The sequence below is a fragment of the Acipenser ruthenus genome, chromosome 8 (genome assembly GCF_902713425.1).
Source record: "Acipenser ruthenus chromosome 8, fAciRut3.2 maternal haplotype, whole genome shotgun sequence".
NCBI classification, from domain to species: Eukaryota; Metazoa; Chordata; class Actinopteri; order Acipenseriformes; family Acipenseridae; genus Acipenser; species Acipenser ruthenus.
The window spans coordinates 63,970,886-63,988,276 of record NC_081196.1 but is presented as its reverse complement, the minus strand read 5'-3'; positions in this window follow the sequence as shown (position 1 = coordinate 63,988,276).

The window sequence follows — 17,391 nt, the reverse complement described above, 5'->3', positions numbered from 1 at the left end:
TTGTTACAACATATCACATTATACATTATTTCACATTATACAGATATCACATTATTTTTACATACAATTAACCATTTATACAGTTGGGTTTTTACTGGAGCAATCTAGGTAAAGTACCTTGCTCAAGGGTACAACTGCAGCGTCCCCCCCTGGGGATTGAACCCACAACCCTCCGGTCCAGAGTCCAGAACCCTAACCACTACTCCACACTGCTGCTATAGATACATATAAATCAAACTGGGGTCTGTTCAATTCATGTAAAAGGTTGCACATTTAAGGATCACCATCCTTTAAATCACTAAATAGAACCCTCTTTGGCATTTTACATATTTTTACAGACAGAAATGGTCTGAAGACAAGTTCAATTTTCATAGCCTTTATTTATTTATTTATTTATTTATTTTTTATTATTTTTTTATTATTATAGAGTGGCCAATTATTATTTTCCTCCCAATTTGGAATGTCCAATTATGTTTTGTTTTTTCTCTTCACCGCAGCGAGTCCCCTAAAGCCAGAATCGATTTTACACTGAGCTATCCAGAGCAGAGGTGGACGGGTACCGATCCCGGAGCACAGAGGTCAGCCCTGCCTCTTATCCACTCTGAATGTGCTCCGTGTCTGGCCAGTAGGGTTCGCTGTGGCACAATGAGGAGAAGGAATCCTGGCTGGTTGTGACGCCCCCTTCGGGGTGCCCAGCAAAGTTCAGCCTCTTTGCACAGCCCGGATGCTTTTTCATAACCTTTTTTATTATTATTATGTGTTTATTTAGCAGACGCCTTTATCCAAGGCGACTTACAGAGACTAGGGTGTGTGAACGATGCATCAGCTGCAGAGTCACTTACAATTACGTCTCACCCGAAAGACGGAGCACAAGGAGGTTAAGTGACTTGCTCAGGGTCACACAATGAGTCAGTGGCTGAGGTGGGATTTGAACCGGGGACCTTCTGGTTACAAGCCGGTTTCTTTAACCACTGGACCACACAGCCTCCTATATTTTAATACAGGTTTACTATCTTGCATATTGCATTATTAGGATTGTACATTTAATGTATACATGTGTATATATATCTATATCTATATCTATATATTGTATATTACAAAGAGCAATTGAATTACCAGATATGCCAACCACAAAACAAACACGTGAGTTTGTGCAAATCTATAACACGTGTCTCTTGTCTGTAATAAAATGAGGTCCAGTGCTAGATTGCTGTTCAATAAAAGCACACACTGGGGTGGTGGGGGGAATGGGGTCTGGAGTCCAGGATCACCCCAGGTAAAAGGCTTGAAGAGGTATTGCTCCAGAGTTTGGGATTAGCTGGCCTTTGGACCCATGCAAGCCAGCTGTATAGTGATGCTTCACCTAAAAAGGAGCTTGGTATAGGCCTGGGCACAGTCAGGAATGCTGCCAGCAATATCAAGATGGATGGTTGGGTTGCAGCCTCCAGACTATTAATAATTATACCCATTTAACCTGGAACGGAATGACCCCCCAGTATAGAAGCTGCCATTGGGAGTCTAGAATCCCTGTTCAGTAAAACAAATCTACTGAATTTAACCTGATTTCAGAATATAAACCTTAATGCAAAAAGTAGAATGACACTAATTGTATTACCATACTTGAATCGAAGAAACTACCTGAATTCACAACATAATATACCATTCCCCTTATCACTAAATACATCTATACAGTACCTGAAAAAACACACTATCACGGCGCCAAGTGAAGCTCACTCTCCAAATCGTTACTTGCTCAGTCTTTATTTTTAATTTTTATATGAACTCATTACATAAAATGACCTTTGAAGCAAAATAAAATATGAGTTTAAACAGTAAATGACTATTGCAAACAGTGATTATCCTTCTCTTGACATTTCATATTTAATGCGACCTTTCCAAAGTGTACATTTAATGAATCATGAAAAAGGCCAGCCCTCCAGTCTGAATGCAGTTCAGTTTATTGAATAGTGTTACTTACCTACCCATCTGAAATGCATCACATGTAGATCACGTCATACCTGCAAAATAACCAAGCTACCTATACTACATGAAAACCCAAAATGCAATATGGGAGCCAACATGTAAATGACATGTGTAGTACATATATAAACACATGCAAGAATGCTTGAAGCTACTCGTATGTGATGCTTCAAACTGCTCTACTGTAATGATGTTTTTCTTTTTGTATTGCTCCTTAATTCTCTTGTTAGTAATTACTCCAAGATACTTGTACAGGGCAGTCCTTTGAGTATACCTGCTTGCTATTGAAAACTCAACAGCCCTAGTCCTCTGTGTATGCATATAACAACACTTCAGGAGTGGTGATTTATGGGAAGAAGCACTGACTGATCGTGAATTCAAGGAAAACTCTTTTCCCTCTGTTATTAATTACTGCTGGAACCACAATCCAAGCTGCCCTCATTATAACCCTGTTCTTTTGTGTTAAGCTGGGTGTGCAGTCTTAGTGTCACAGGAGCTCACGGGAATGAAAAGCTTGTTCTCTATCAGCATGCAGCCTGCAGCCAACCCCTCCTGCAAAGAGTAGGACTTCTAAAAGCAACTAAACAAGGGTCATGTTTCTAGCAATATGTTTCTATATGTTCAATACTAATACACCTTGATAACACTTTACATTAAGTGTATCTAATTACTGTGTAGCTACATAGTAGTCACTTAGTAAATACATGTGTGCTTACACATAATCACAATATGCATTGTTACAATGTACTTAACGTGTAAATCAATTGTATCAGAAAAGGGTTATGTTTAGAGTTAGGATGAGGATTAGAGACATATCATGCAAAACAAATATTATTATTATTATTTATTTCTTAGCAGACGCCCTTATCCAGGGCGACTTACAATTGTTACAAGATATCACATTATACATTATTTCACATTATACAGATATCACATCATTTTTACATACAATTACCCATTTATACAGTTGGGTTTTTACTGGAGCAATCTAGGTAAAGTACCTTGCTCAAGGGTACAACAGCAGTGTCCCCCACTGGGGATTGAACCCACAACCCTCCGGTCAAGAGTCAAGAGCCCTAACCACTACTCCACACTGCTGCCATTAAGTACACATTAAGTACATTGTTACCATGCATAATAACATTGTAATTACGTGTATGTACACTTGCATTCACTAAGTAACGGATATGTAAATGCACAGTAATTAGAGACACTTCATGTAAAGTGTTACCAACCTGTTAGATTGAATTGAAATGTAATTCATTTAAATAGTTTCTAAAATAAAGGTTTTTCTACTTCACAAAGTTACTTAGGTTTACCATATATCTGCAAAAACATAGGAAAAAAGCAGGATTGCATACCCCCTTTCTAAGGAAATTGCCAATATGTGAAAACTCAGTACAAAGCAGTTTTTGTCCAATTAAGTGATCTTTTCATTTTTCAAATTAAAGCAATTGATTGGTAACTGTTTGGTGAACTATTCCCTTCAGTCCCATTTGATTTTAATGACTGCACAGCACTAACTATTACGTGAGCCACACAATTTGAAACAGATTTCATTCCACCCCTAACACAAGCGGGTTTAATACAACCCACACAAAGTAGAGCTTTGTAAAGCTCTCTCGCAAGAATATGTTTATTTATCTGCTTACAGTGTTGCTCATATGGGATAAATATGAAGAGAACTTATTTACAGAAAGGCCCCAGAGGACAGCAGACCATACCAAGTTAGCACCATTGCACTGACCACAAACCATCATCTAACTAAACACTGGAATCCTTAGGGAACGTATTGTACCACAATAAAACATTTATAAACTGCTAAACTTGAGGGCTTAGGTCGGCCAGGGTGTCCTCGGCTCACTGCGCACCTGCAACCCCTGTAGTCTGGCCGGATGCCTGCAGGCTTGCCTGTAAGCTGCCCAGAGCTGCGTTGTCCTCCGACGTTGTAGCTCTGAGGTGGCTGCACGGTGAGTCTGCAGTGCGAAAAATAACGGTCGGCTGACAGTTCTAAAATCCATTCTCTTTCCTCTTTTACCAGCAATATTGTCACTGGATCCCTAGCACACATTTCAAACACAGCACAACAGCTGAAGTGCTACATCCGGGTACCTGCACAGTCCTGCGCTGTTGTTCAAACTCACTCTTGTAGCCTTGCTGCGATCACACCATGTGACCTACAGCAAACTGCAGAGGTCTGTCGATAGCATTGCATTTGAAACCATGTATTACACTCAATTCAAGAACCAAAATATTCACCCATAGATTTCACAATAATGTACAAGAACAATACGATGTGGTGCTCACAATTCAAATCAGTGTTACATAAACATTTAAAGTGTGTTCTGTTCATGAAAGAAATACAAATTGGCTACACTTTACATTAAGTGTCTCTAATTACTGTGTATTGACATAGTAGTTACAGTAACCTTAAGTAAACTGTCACTATGCATAATAACATTGTAATTAAGTGTAAGTACACCTGTATTTACTATGTAACTACTATGTAAATACACAGTAATTAGAGATACAATGTAAAGGAACTTGTAGGATGTCATGTATGTCAGTGTTGATACCTTCCAGGTGACGTCAGAGAGCTGGACTTTTGCCCTGACTGAAGAATGGGACAGGATTCTACAAGGCGTCATGTCCCTTGATGCCAGGGGAACCCATACTCAATACCCTTTTCACACTCTCTGAAGAACTGATCTCTGGAGACCAAGCCTGCAGACATTTTCATTTCCATGGGTCTCGAGTTCAGATGTGTTTCACAGATATTATGCACTTCATCCATTTCACTCATGTGTCTGTTTCAGTGTGTAAAGATTGCTCCATCATAACACTCAAGTTTGGTTCTGGTTGTTAATTGTGTTTACACAGGGCATCTCACTTCAAATAGTGTGGGTTTTTAAAAAGCTTTTTTAACATAACATATTTCACTGCCTCACTCCAAGCCCTGCAAGAGTAACCTGTACAATCCGTAACATATGCTGCCTAATTACTGTACTTCAATATTTTTAGTACAAGGACTTAAACACCTCAGAGACCTGCTTATCCAGGCTTAAGAGGCATTTAGTAAATTCACGCTGTTATGTGAGGTGCAACTTGTAAAATAAATGCGGGGCTCTTGCTCATGTTGTTATGGTAAAAAAAAAAATATATATATATATATATATATATATATATATATATATATATATATATATATATATATATATTCAGTAGTCTTCAAACAGCCTAGGAGTAAACCATTCATTTTATCACATCCAAATTAGTACAAAACTCCTATCCATGCAATTTCATTTAAAAATAGCATGAATACTTAGAGCTCAGGAAGAAGCAGAGAAGAGCAGGTATTGCTCATAAGAATGTCATCTCTCATTTCAGGACAATCCAACATGCAGGCTACAGGAGCAGCCAATACATACATACATATATACATAAATAAATAAATAAATCAATCAATCAATAAATCAATAAATAAACACCATTACTGGTGACATTACAATGATTTGTTCGAGTAATGCTCTTTCCTGTTGTTTGCTTGTAGTAAGATTTTTTCACCAATATTATTGTCAAGTGAAATGGCTTCTTGTGGTTGACCTGAAACCACAGCGGCCTCTGCTGCTGCTGTTCATTGTTTAGTGGCATCCTGCATAAAATGTAAACTTGACAGAGGAGTTGTTAAAGAGCGATGACACATTGATGCCTTTTCAATGACACCCGTCCATTTCCTGAGCCATTGTATCCACAATATGCATTCTATCTGGTTGTACCATTGATCTATCAGCTTTGTCTCCACTTCTTTCAGAGGGCACGTTCTTATTACTTGATCCTTACTAAACACACCTATCCCGGTACCTTCTGTTTCACTGTTCTCTCCACACTGCTCACTTCAGGGTTGACAATGCCTTCACTGAACTCTCCACAAACTCAACACAAACTCTACACAAACTACACACACTCTACAAACTCTCCACAAACTATACAAACTCTTCACAAACTACACACAAACTCCACAAACTCTACACAAACTACACACAAACTCTCCGCAAACTACACAAACTCTCCACAAACTACACATAAACTCCACAAATGCCACAAACTCTACACAAACTTTGCACAAACTCTACACAAACTCTACACAAACTACACACACTCTACAAACTCTACACAAACTCTACACAAACTACAGAAACTCTACACAAACACCACATGCTCTCCATGTGCTGCCAACAAACAAACATTTCATTATTCCCTTGATAGGGTGTGGCCAGAAGTAATTGAAAATCAATCATTTCATCACCACCTGGCCACATTACACACTCTTCATTAATTAACAGTTTTGCATCACCTAGAATTGTAAGATTCGTGAAGTATATGGAAAACTACAAAGCGGTGCGTAATTCAATATGTGAATGATTATTCAGCAGATTTCATATGAATTTATGAAGCTAAATGAATTAATTCTATAGGGTGATGCAAAACCTTTGGCCATAGTTGTACACTAACTGTATAGTGCCAAAGTTTATTTTGCTATAGCAGTATTGTGATGAATGTTCAATTTAAGCTAAAATGAGTACAGCTAAACATATTGTGAGGTAAATGTTAGTGGGTTATAGGAGGCAAGATAATCTCCCAGACTGCTATAAAACAAAAGCCTCCAGATTGATAGTGAGTCTGTTCCTGCAGCCGGGAGGCAGGCAATGTTTTCCAGTGTAAATGCCACTTGCAGAGGAGCTCATTCCTGGCAAATGCCACATCATTTAAATGAGCTGATGGACCTGGGGGAGTGAATAAAGCAGTCACTGTGTACGATACAGTTAAAGAAGCTCTGGAGAGCAACTAGAAAGCAGAAAGACGACATGCAAGCTTCATACAGAATGCTAATTAGTGCAGTTTGAAATATTGGTAATTGCCCTCATAGGGTATTTGCTGATGTCCCAGAACGTGCAATATCAATACTAGTAAACACAGGCTTGTAACACAGAAGTCATTAATCCTCTACATGTTTAGATAGAGGACTCTGTGTATAAGGCAGAACAAACTGTAGTAGCAGTGTGTAATGTGCAGCTGATGCACCAATTTGTCTTTGTAGTTTGCATTGGGAATGGGAGGCAGCGAGGTCTAGCCACACTGAGGACTGACTGAGCCAGGTCATGCCTCTCACATGAGTACACTTGGGAAGGCATGCTAGTTAGAGTGATGCAGATAAATCCAGTTTTGCTGTAAAGAAGCTTCAGGTTTCTGCTCAATCCTTTTGCTTCTACAGAACATACAGTTTAACAACAGTATAGACAATTCAAAATCCCTAAAAGGCCAACGTTATTAGTATACTGTATACTGTGTTGCCTTTTAAAAAAAAAAGAAAATGTTTTTTTTAAAACTGTCCTGTTAATCTGCTCTCCATGTTAAATACTGATTGATTTTCTTGCCCCATTAATTACAGCTGTAGTTTATTGTGTAATTTACAGGAGATATATACTACAGGGCGGCACGGTGGTGTAGTGGTTAGCGCTGCTGCCTCACAGCGCCAGGGTCCTAGGTTCAAATCCTGCCTAGGGTACTGTCTGTGTGGAGTTTGTGTGGGTTTTCTCCGGGTACTCCGGTTTCTTCCCACAGTCCAAAGACATGCTGTCCAGGTTGATGAGTTTGGCTCTGGCTCACCACGACCCTGTAATGTGTGGTTAATGATAATTGATGGATATATACTACAATGTTAGTTCATTTCATGCTGTATGTAAAGTAATATAAATGTTCAATATGTTATCAATGTGCAGTAGTCAGCATTATTGTTTGCCATAGACTCCTTTTTGGTCCCTTGAAATTTCTCCTTACAAGAATTGACTAGCGTGCTGGTGTTTGTTGTTTTTAGCTTATTTAGCACTAAACTCGGTTCCTCTTAAAATCACCACTTAAAAAATAGCACAAATACTTAAAAAGGGTTTCTTCATGGAAGAAAAACTGAAACAAGCAATGTTAGAGTAAGTGTAATTATAACGTTCATTTAGATTTCACTTAATAGAGTAAGTCATGCCTTAAACAGTACAGCACAGTGGCATTGATCCCAGTGAGCCTGTGTCCTTACAGCAGAACACGTGTACCATGTACAATGCTTTAATGCAATTCTTAACAGACACTAATTCCATTCTCATATGTGGAACATGCTGAATCGTTCAGGATAACTGGGCTCTTCAGGCATAAAACCTTATTAAGCAGGTATAGACTTTGCTGCAGAGCTTGAAAGCTGCTGTATTATCATATTAATAACTAGTTATATACATTTCCAAGGTTTGATTGAAACTCTGTTATTTCTGGAATGCTGTTTTGACATGGCTAGATTTAAAGAGAGTCATTTTAAATGAGGGAAATGGTTTTAGATAACGGAATGAGAAGACATCTCAGAATTACCGAGTATAATTCCCAGAGGTATCTGGGATTAGGAACTCAGAGGCCTTGTTCTCTTTGCTGCTGTCATTTATGGTGCTCATTTCCATTTTTTGTCAAACAGGATGCAATACCACAGAAACTTGTATACAATGTTCTAAACGTCAGTCAATTAATTTCGAAGAAGCAAATGCACTGTCCTTTAACAAGCTCCCTTGCCTTGCCTTGAGCATCTTTAAACTCACCTTCTGTTAACACAAACACAGGGACTACATGTTGGTTGGCATGTGTTTGTATTGTTTTGCCTTGTTGTGTATGGTTTGGAACACAGTGGTCTCATCACACGATGTAAAAACAGCAGCACTTTTCAATTTAAAACAGCAACGAGACCTTTCATAAGCGCAGAACCACAGTCAATGGCATGCGGTTGACTGACAATGATTATCTCAGTACAATCTGAGTGCAACCTTTTCAAGTGTGATTGCATGCATAGCCATCAGCACAACAACCACGACGTTGTGATTTTAACATTATAAACATGGGCTAAGCCCCTGAATCACACTAATGCCTGATGCCAGAAACCTACTATATAAATGGACTGTGGGAGTTTTTTTTGCGGGAGTGTACGGATAATCTCCACGATGTCTTATTGAAAGATATAGAAGCTGAATAATGTGTGTTCACTCCACGGTCCTTATTTACTGTATATATCAGTATCCGTACTCGCATGTATAGCAATATGTAACAGTGCACCAGGGTTACAGCGGGGCATTTTACCTACCCAGCTGCTGCAAAGACAAAGTGCTGAACTGGATTATTTTAAAATGAAATAATGATATGGAATACACCTTTTGGATGCAAATCTGTATTTCCTTTATGAAAATTCAAGCAGGAAGGATTAAAAACGTCTCTGGATGTATCGAAGGGTTTCATTAGCTTGTGAACCTGACCGCCTGCCACAGCACTTTTTCATGCAATTACTCGTTTATTAGTTATTACCTGAGGAACCCTTATGCTTTTGTCAAATTAATCATACCAGTCAATAATTGCAAGTAATATTGACAATATGTGATGGACAAAATAGTTTTTATCTGTTCAGCATTAAAAAATGTGCCCCAACATTAATTTCATTACTCTGTTGAATTGAGAGTCAGTTGAAAGGGCCTAGTATTGACTATAGGTTGCTAAGCAACGTTTTTTTTTAAGGCAATAGTAACTGGCAATGGATCCTGAAACATTTTGTATTGAAAAGTTTCATGTTGCTAAAATCTGGACAAAACAGACTGCAGCTCCCTTAGAGAGAGAAGCTCCCAGAAAATCAGAGGGTTCTCTAAACCAGTGGTTCTCAACCCTTGTCCTGGGGACCCACTGTCCTGCTGGTTTTTGTTCTTGTTTTTGTAATTGAACCCTGAATTGAACTATAATTTGCATAGTCAGAGCTTTTTAATTATCTTAAACAGTTGGAGCTTCCAAGTTAAATATAAAATTATATAAGGAACTTGAATTCTCCAACTTTTTGTAAGCTAAACAATTTTTACAAAGTCAGTTAAGGTTTCGATTAAGTAATTGAGAGCTTGGTTGTAACAAAAGCCAGCAGGACAGTGGGTTCCCAGGACCAGGGCTGAGAACCACTGCTCTAAACCAAGTCAGTCTTCTTGACTCCCATAGAGACTGCAGGCCAGAGGGACACTGGGGTGAAACTGTTAAGCACAGTAACTACATGTGGTTATACAATATACTCTGCAGGGTTCATGTAATCTACGGTATACAACAACAATGCACATTGCAATTGTAATACTGCTTCTGTTCTATATGGATACTGTATCCTATCCCACTGTTCTCCAAGTGAAAACACATTGGGGATAATAATAATAATAATAATAATAATAATAATAATAATAATCTTTATTTTTATATAGCGCCTTTCATAACCACTGCTCTAAACCAAGTCAGTCTTCTTGACTCCCATAGAGACTGCAGGCCAGAGGGACACTGGGGTGAAACTGTTAAGCACAGTAACTACATGTGGTTATACAATATACTCTGCAGGGTTCATGTAATCTACGGTATACAACAACAATGCACATTGCAATTGTAATACTGCTTCTGTTCTATATGGATACTGTATCCTATCCCACTGTTCTCCAAGTGAAAACACATTGGGGATAATAATAATAATAATAATAATAATAATAATAATAATAATAATCTTTATTTTTATATAGCGCCTTTCATAGTGGACCACCATCACAAAGCGCTTTACAGGATACTAGACTAGGGTGTGTGAACAACGCATCAGCTACAGAGTCACTTACAACAACGACTCAACCAAAAGACGGAGCACAAGGAGGTTAAGTAACTTGCTCAGGGTCACACAATGAGTCAGTGGCTGAGGTGGGATTTGAACTGGAGACCTCCTGGTTACAAGCCCATTTATTTAAACACTGGACCACACAGCCTCCTCCAAATCAAAGATGAACACGCATGACATGGTGTAGTTCATTCAGAACAGCCATTCACCAATGTTGATTTAGCAGCAATTTCTATAGGAACAAAAACATCCTTTTCTTACTTGACTTTTTCAAAGCAAAAGGTGACATACAGTATATTTCCAGTTTTCTGTTATCGTAATCTCTGTAGTATAACCATCTCTCTTCTACAAATGGTAGGATCATTTTTGTGAGCTTTCTATCACTTTACATTGAGTGTCTCTAATTACAGTCTATTTACATAGTAGTTACTTAGTAAATACATGTGTACTTACACATAATTACAATGTTATTATTCACAGTTACACTGTACTTAATGTGTAAGTCTTTTGGCATGATATAACCCCAATCTAAACCTTAACCCTTTGCAGTCCATTTATTAATTGCGCGTCAGGCGCGTCAGGTCCAATTTATTTTCACGTGCAGTTAATTTTAGACGCGCTGTTTGAAAGTATTTTTTTTCCACAGTCAAACGGGTTTAAAAGGTCCTGCATATCAACAAAGCACTCACTAGGCATCTCCAGCCCCACCCCACCCTTTCGTTCGCTATCGCTTTCACATATGCTAAGAAATAAATAATAATAATAATAATAATAATAGTCGTACATACCGATCAATCATTTCCTGATCACTCGTTTTATCACCAAACTCCTCAATAATGCGATCCAAGTCATTATTTTATTACTATAACATCTCAAAAAAGCTCTGCAAATGTCCGTGATAGTCTCTGTGCGCTGATGCACTGATCAGCCAGCTTGTTTCCTTATGACCGCCTCTATGTGATGCCAGGGGCATGTAAGACTAATCATGAGATACGCCTTTTTTTATTTATTTTTTTTAATCGGCTTGTCTCAGCTCCTGTCGCTCCCACTCAGCCATTGAATGGTTTTCTCAGCTTTTTGCGAAGAAAAAACGACTAAAAACCAGTTTTTTGCGTCTTTTTAGGGTCCGACAATGGACCTGATAGGAATAATTGCAATGTCGGACCAGGTCCGACAATGGACCACAAAGGGTTAACCCTAACCTAACGCTATCCCTAACCCTAACTACAACCCTCTCTCAACCTAACTGTAACCCTAACTCTAACACTTATCCTAACCTTAACTCTAATCTCAACCCTAACCCTTTTCTGATACAATTATTTACTTACGTATTTTGTGTGAAATAATTTACATGTTAACTACATTATAACCATGAATAATAACATTGTAATTGTGTGTAAGTACACATGTATTTACTATGTAACTACTATGCAAATACACAGTAATTAGAGACACAATGTAAAGTGTTACCATACTTTGGTTGTAATCATTTGTCAGTTAATTTTATTTAAGTTTATTTTACTATTACCACAGGAATATGTTGTAGTAACAGTAATCTTCTGGTCAATTGAACCTTGGTTAAAAATGCTACTGGGCCTCCTGGGTCAAGTACAGTAGAGAGTGGTTTTGTTTGTATCAAGAAAAGCTCCAAAGCGGGACTAAGGCACCAATAAGACATCCTCAGGTTTGTTGACATGGTGATGTGCCAAACAAGAGTAGAATCATATCCTGGAAGACTTCAACACATCTCAGGAAAAGGGCATGAGGGAATAGGATGCAGATCAATATATGAGTTTCTCTTTCAGGATGACTCAATCCTAAAATTCTAGGTGATGCAAAACATACTGGGAAATATAAATGCACTGTGAAACATAATGGATAATGGAATATATATATATATATATATATATATATATATATATATATATATATATATATATATATATATATATAATATATAAATACATAGTTTGAAATCAAATGTTTGAAAATAAAAAAACAAAAAAACAAAATCGGTTCAATCACCCTTTAAAATGAGGATTCAAGGAGCCAGCTTCGGATGTTCAAACATGGCTCCTTTTGGAACAAAATCTAACCACAGTGCTATGAATTCCCTTTGCAGGGCAGTGCACTCTGGGATCTGGAGAGAGCAGCATGCTGGGAAGTGCAGTGAAGCCGGAATGAGTGGGAAATGAAACATATTAAAATGTGTCATCATCACTTCTGTGTTTATATAAAATGGAGCCCCTCAACAACAACAGTGTCAGCTGTCAGCTTCCACAGCAATGTAGAGCAACTTACAGGGCCATTTTTCACATTTCTTTTTAATTCTTGTATTAGAGTGGTTAATTGCCTCAGCCACAATGTTTTACCCTGAGGCCCTCTGTATGAATCTGACCCACACATATCACGACTGCATGCAATCCTATGCCCCCCATGTTGGCAGTATTAAATACTCACACACATCTAAACCGTGTACAGAAATAGCAATGGGGGCTGTAATGGGATGGGGATTGCACTGACCCTCAGGCAATACTAACATCCTCCGGTGGTACAACACATATCCTTGATTGTAGGAGGCATTCGAAAATATTTCTGAAGCATTTCTGTTCAATCAACCTCATTAAAATACAGGAAGTAAGGGGGTACCATGTTCACAATGTCATTTAATATAAGAGAGTATCTCATGTGCATCCTCTGGTTGCAGCAGCCATGTTCACAATGTCATTTAATATAAGAGAGAATCTCATGTGCATCCTCTGGCTGCAGCAGCAGTTGCAGGACTGCGTATGTTGCATCAATGAAGGCTTCAGAAGGGAGGGAAGAGCTTGTGTGCCTTGCAAGCATTTAAAACTACCTTCACTTTTGTGGTGCTAACAAAACTCCAGTGAGCTAGGCCTGGGGCACTTCCTCTCTATCTTACACTGATTGTAATTAAAGTATTAAAATAAAGCTTCATAAAACACACTGCTTTCCATACCAGACTAAAGATAAATTTTTATAGCTATCTTATTTGTCCTAAAATGATTGTGTTTTTCTTTCTCTCATTTTTGTTGTTTTATTTTATTCTCTGCTTTGTATTGATTATTGTCACTCCTTGTATAGCTGTCAATCTACTGTTCTGTGCGTGTAAAGCACTTTGTGGAAATTTATTGCGAAAGGTGCTATATTAAATAAAGATTGATTGATCGAATGATTGATATTTAATAACCCTATCACTGGGCACAATTAAGACTGCTTTCCATATTTAATAGCCCTATCATTGGGCACAATTAAGTTTGATGTACTAATGAGAGAAACACCAGAGATTAAACATTCAACCCCACGCTGCAATATGTGAGAGAAAATATGGTCAAAGATACAATCTGTTCCCCAGCGCAGCCTAAGACCTGGACATCTAAGAACCGTAGAAATAATGAGAAGCTACCGCTGTGAACCGCACTTTATGTCTCCCATGGCTTAGACCCCTGAATCTACTCTGTATTGGATAATTCAGACATTCCAGAAAGCAGTCATTGCCTTAGGCATGCTGTGCACAAGGGGGCAGAACCTTTCTTAAAAGCTTCTCCTTCTTTGTAAAGCTACTTGGAACAAAAGAGCAGCAGAAATACTTACATGATGACAACATTGCTCACTTTTTAGGCGCTTGGTGACTTTTGAATAAAAATTTGTTTCATTCTTCAGTACCTCTACAGCGCGTTATGATTTTCTGAGCCTTCTCTCCAGATACATAAAAAGAGTAAGCATGATTTATGTGACGTTACGTACTGGTTATGCAAAATGGCTTTTGTTTTGTTTGAAATGAATTTTAGAAAAATGAATAAGGGTATCATGGCCGTTAATCACGTAGTTTGACATGGTTTACTCCTTCAGAAATGTCAAATCACAATGCAACAACCTACCTAGCTTTAAATCACCCATAACATACAGTACAAAGAAAACAAATCACCTGCAGCAACACATCAGGAAGCAGTGGCAGCTAATCCCACACCTGACTCTGATGCACACGCGTAGGAATCACTCTACAAAACCTTTTCTAAGGTTATTATGTGTACTTCAAAATGAATGCAAATGCCATAGAAACCATCTTACTGCTACAGTATACAGTATATCTTGAGCTTTCCTCAAACGTGTTAATAATACAGACTCTCTGCAGACTCTCAACAGGGCAAAGATTTGCAGAGCATGTGAGGGATCAATCAATTAGCTGCATAGAGGTCCTACAGGGTACGGGGCAGTAGTACTAGTCTAACCCAGTCAATTAAAAAATAAAACAAAGCTCTAAAATACCAGGACAAAGACCATTGTTTTAGTAAATACACTCGGAATACAAAAACAGATTTATGCCAGATCATTGCTAAGTGGTAGATCGAGGGTCCTGATTTCCTTGAGTTTCTGTATCTGATGCATTATGTGTAGATATGGCACATCCAGAGATGATAGGTACGGTTTTTACTTCTTCATCAATATTACAATTTAACCTGACTCTTACAACTATTATGGGTTCTTTTTTGTAATCTATACATAAATTAAAAGCATACCTAATTCTGGACTTTGCCTAACCTTTTAATCATCTTTTGATGATATATCTCCTACTTTTGACTTCCTCTGTAAAAGAGGTTAAAAAAATCTAAATGATCGATCCAGGCAGTTTGTAAGATTGAGACTCATAGGAGCTGCAACTCCAAATTCCAGGAAGAAGCATCATGTAATTTATCTCTGAGCAGCTGAGAGTTTGACCTCAGTATCAACGTATTCATTCCACTGTGTTACACCAGGATGGATGAGGGTTAGACCTCAGTATCAACACATTCATTCCACTGTGTTACACCAGGATGGATGAGGGTTAGACCTCAGTATCAACACATTCATTCCACTGTGTTACACCAGGATGGATGAGGGTTAGACCTCAATATCAACGCATTCATTCCACTGTGTTCCACCAGGATGGATGAGGGTTAGACCTCAGTATCAACACATTCATTCCACTGTGTTACACCAGGATGGATGAGGGTTAGACCTCAATATCAACGCATTCATTCCACTGTGTTACACCAGGATGGATGAGGGTTAGACCTCAATATCAACGCATTCATTCCACTGTGTTACACCAGGATGGATGAGGGTTAGACCTCAGTATCAACGCATTCATACCACTGTGTTACACCAGGATGGATGAGGGTTAGACCTCAGTATCAACGCATTCATTCCACTGTGTTACACCAGGATGGATGAGGGTTAGACCTCAGTATCAACACATTCATTCCACTGTGTTACACCAGGATGGATGAGGGTTAGACCTCAATATCAACGCATTCATTCCACTATGTTACACCAGGATGGATGAGGGTTAGACCTCAATATCAACGCATTCATTCCACTGTGTTACACCAGGATGGATGAGGGTTTGACTTCAGTATCAACATATTCATTCCACTGTGTTACACCAGGATGGATGAGGGTTAGACCTCAATATCAACGCATTCATTCCACTGTGTTACACCAGGATGGATGAGGGTTTGACTTCAGTATCAACATATTCATTGCACTGTGTTACACCAGGATGGATGAGGGTTAGACCTCAGTATCAACGCATTCATTCCACTGTGTTACACCAGGATGGATGAGGGTTAGACCTCAATATCAACGCATTCATTCCACTGTGTTACACCAGGATGGATGAGGGTTTGACTTCAGTATCAACATATTCATTCCACTGTGTTACACCAGGATGGATGAGGGTTAGACCTCAATATCAACGCATTCATTCCACTGTGTTACACCAGGATGGATGAGGGTTAGACCTCAGTATCAACGCATTCATACCACTGTGTTACACCAGGATGGATGAGGGTTAGACCTCAGTATCAACGCATTCATTCCACTGTGTTACACCAGGATGGATGAGGGTTAGACCTCAGTATCAACACATTCATTCCACTGTGTTACACCAGGATGGATGAGGGTTAGACCTCAATATCAACGCATTCATTCCACTATGTTACACCAGGATGGATGAGGGTTAGACCTCAATATCAACGCATTCATTCCACTGTGTTACACCAGGATGGATGAGGGTTTGACTTCAGTATCAACATATTCATTCCACTGTGTTACACCAGGATGGATGAGGGTTAGACCTCAATATCAACGCATTCATTCCACTGTGTTACACCAGGATGGATGAGGGTTTGACTTCAGTATCAACATATTCATTGCACTGTGTTACACCAGGATGGATGAGGGTTAGACCTCAGTATCAACGCATTCATTCCACTGTGTTACACCAGGATGGATGAGGGTTAGACCTCAATATCAACGCATTCATTCCACTGTGTTACACCAGGATGGATGAGGGTTTGACTTCAGTATCAACATATTCATTCCACTGTGTTACACCAGGATGGATGAGGGTTAGACCTCAGTATCAACACATTCATTCCACTGTGTTACACCAGGATGGATGAGGGTTAGACCTCAGTATCAACACATTCATTCCACTGTGTTACACCAGGATGGATGAGGGTTAGACCTCAATATCAACACATTCATTCCACTGTGTTACACCAGGATGGATGAGGGTTAGACCTCAATATCAACGCATTCATTCCACTGTGTTACACCAGGATGGATGAGGGTTTGATCTCAGTATCAACGCATTCATTCCACTGTGTTACACCAGGATGGATGAGGGTTTGACTTCAGTATCAACA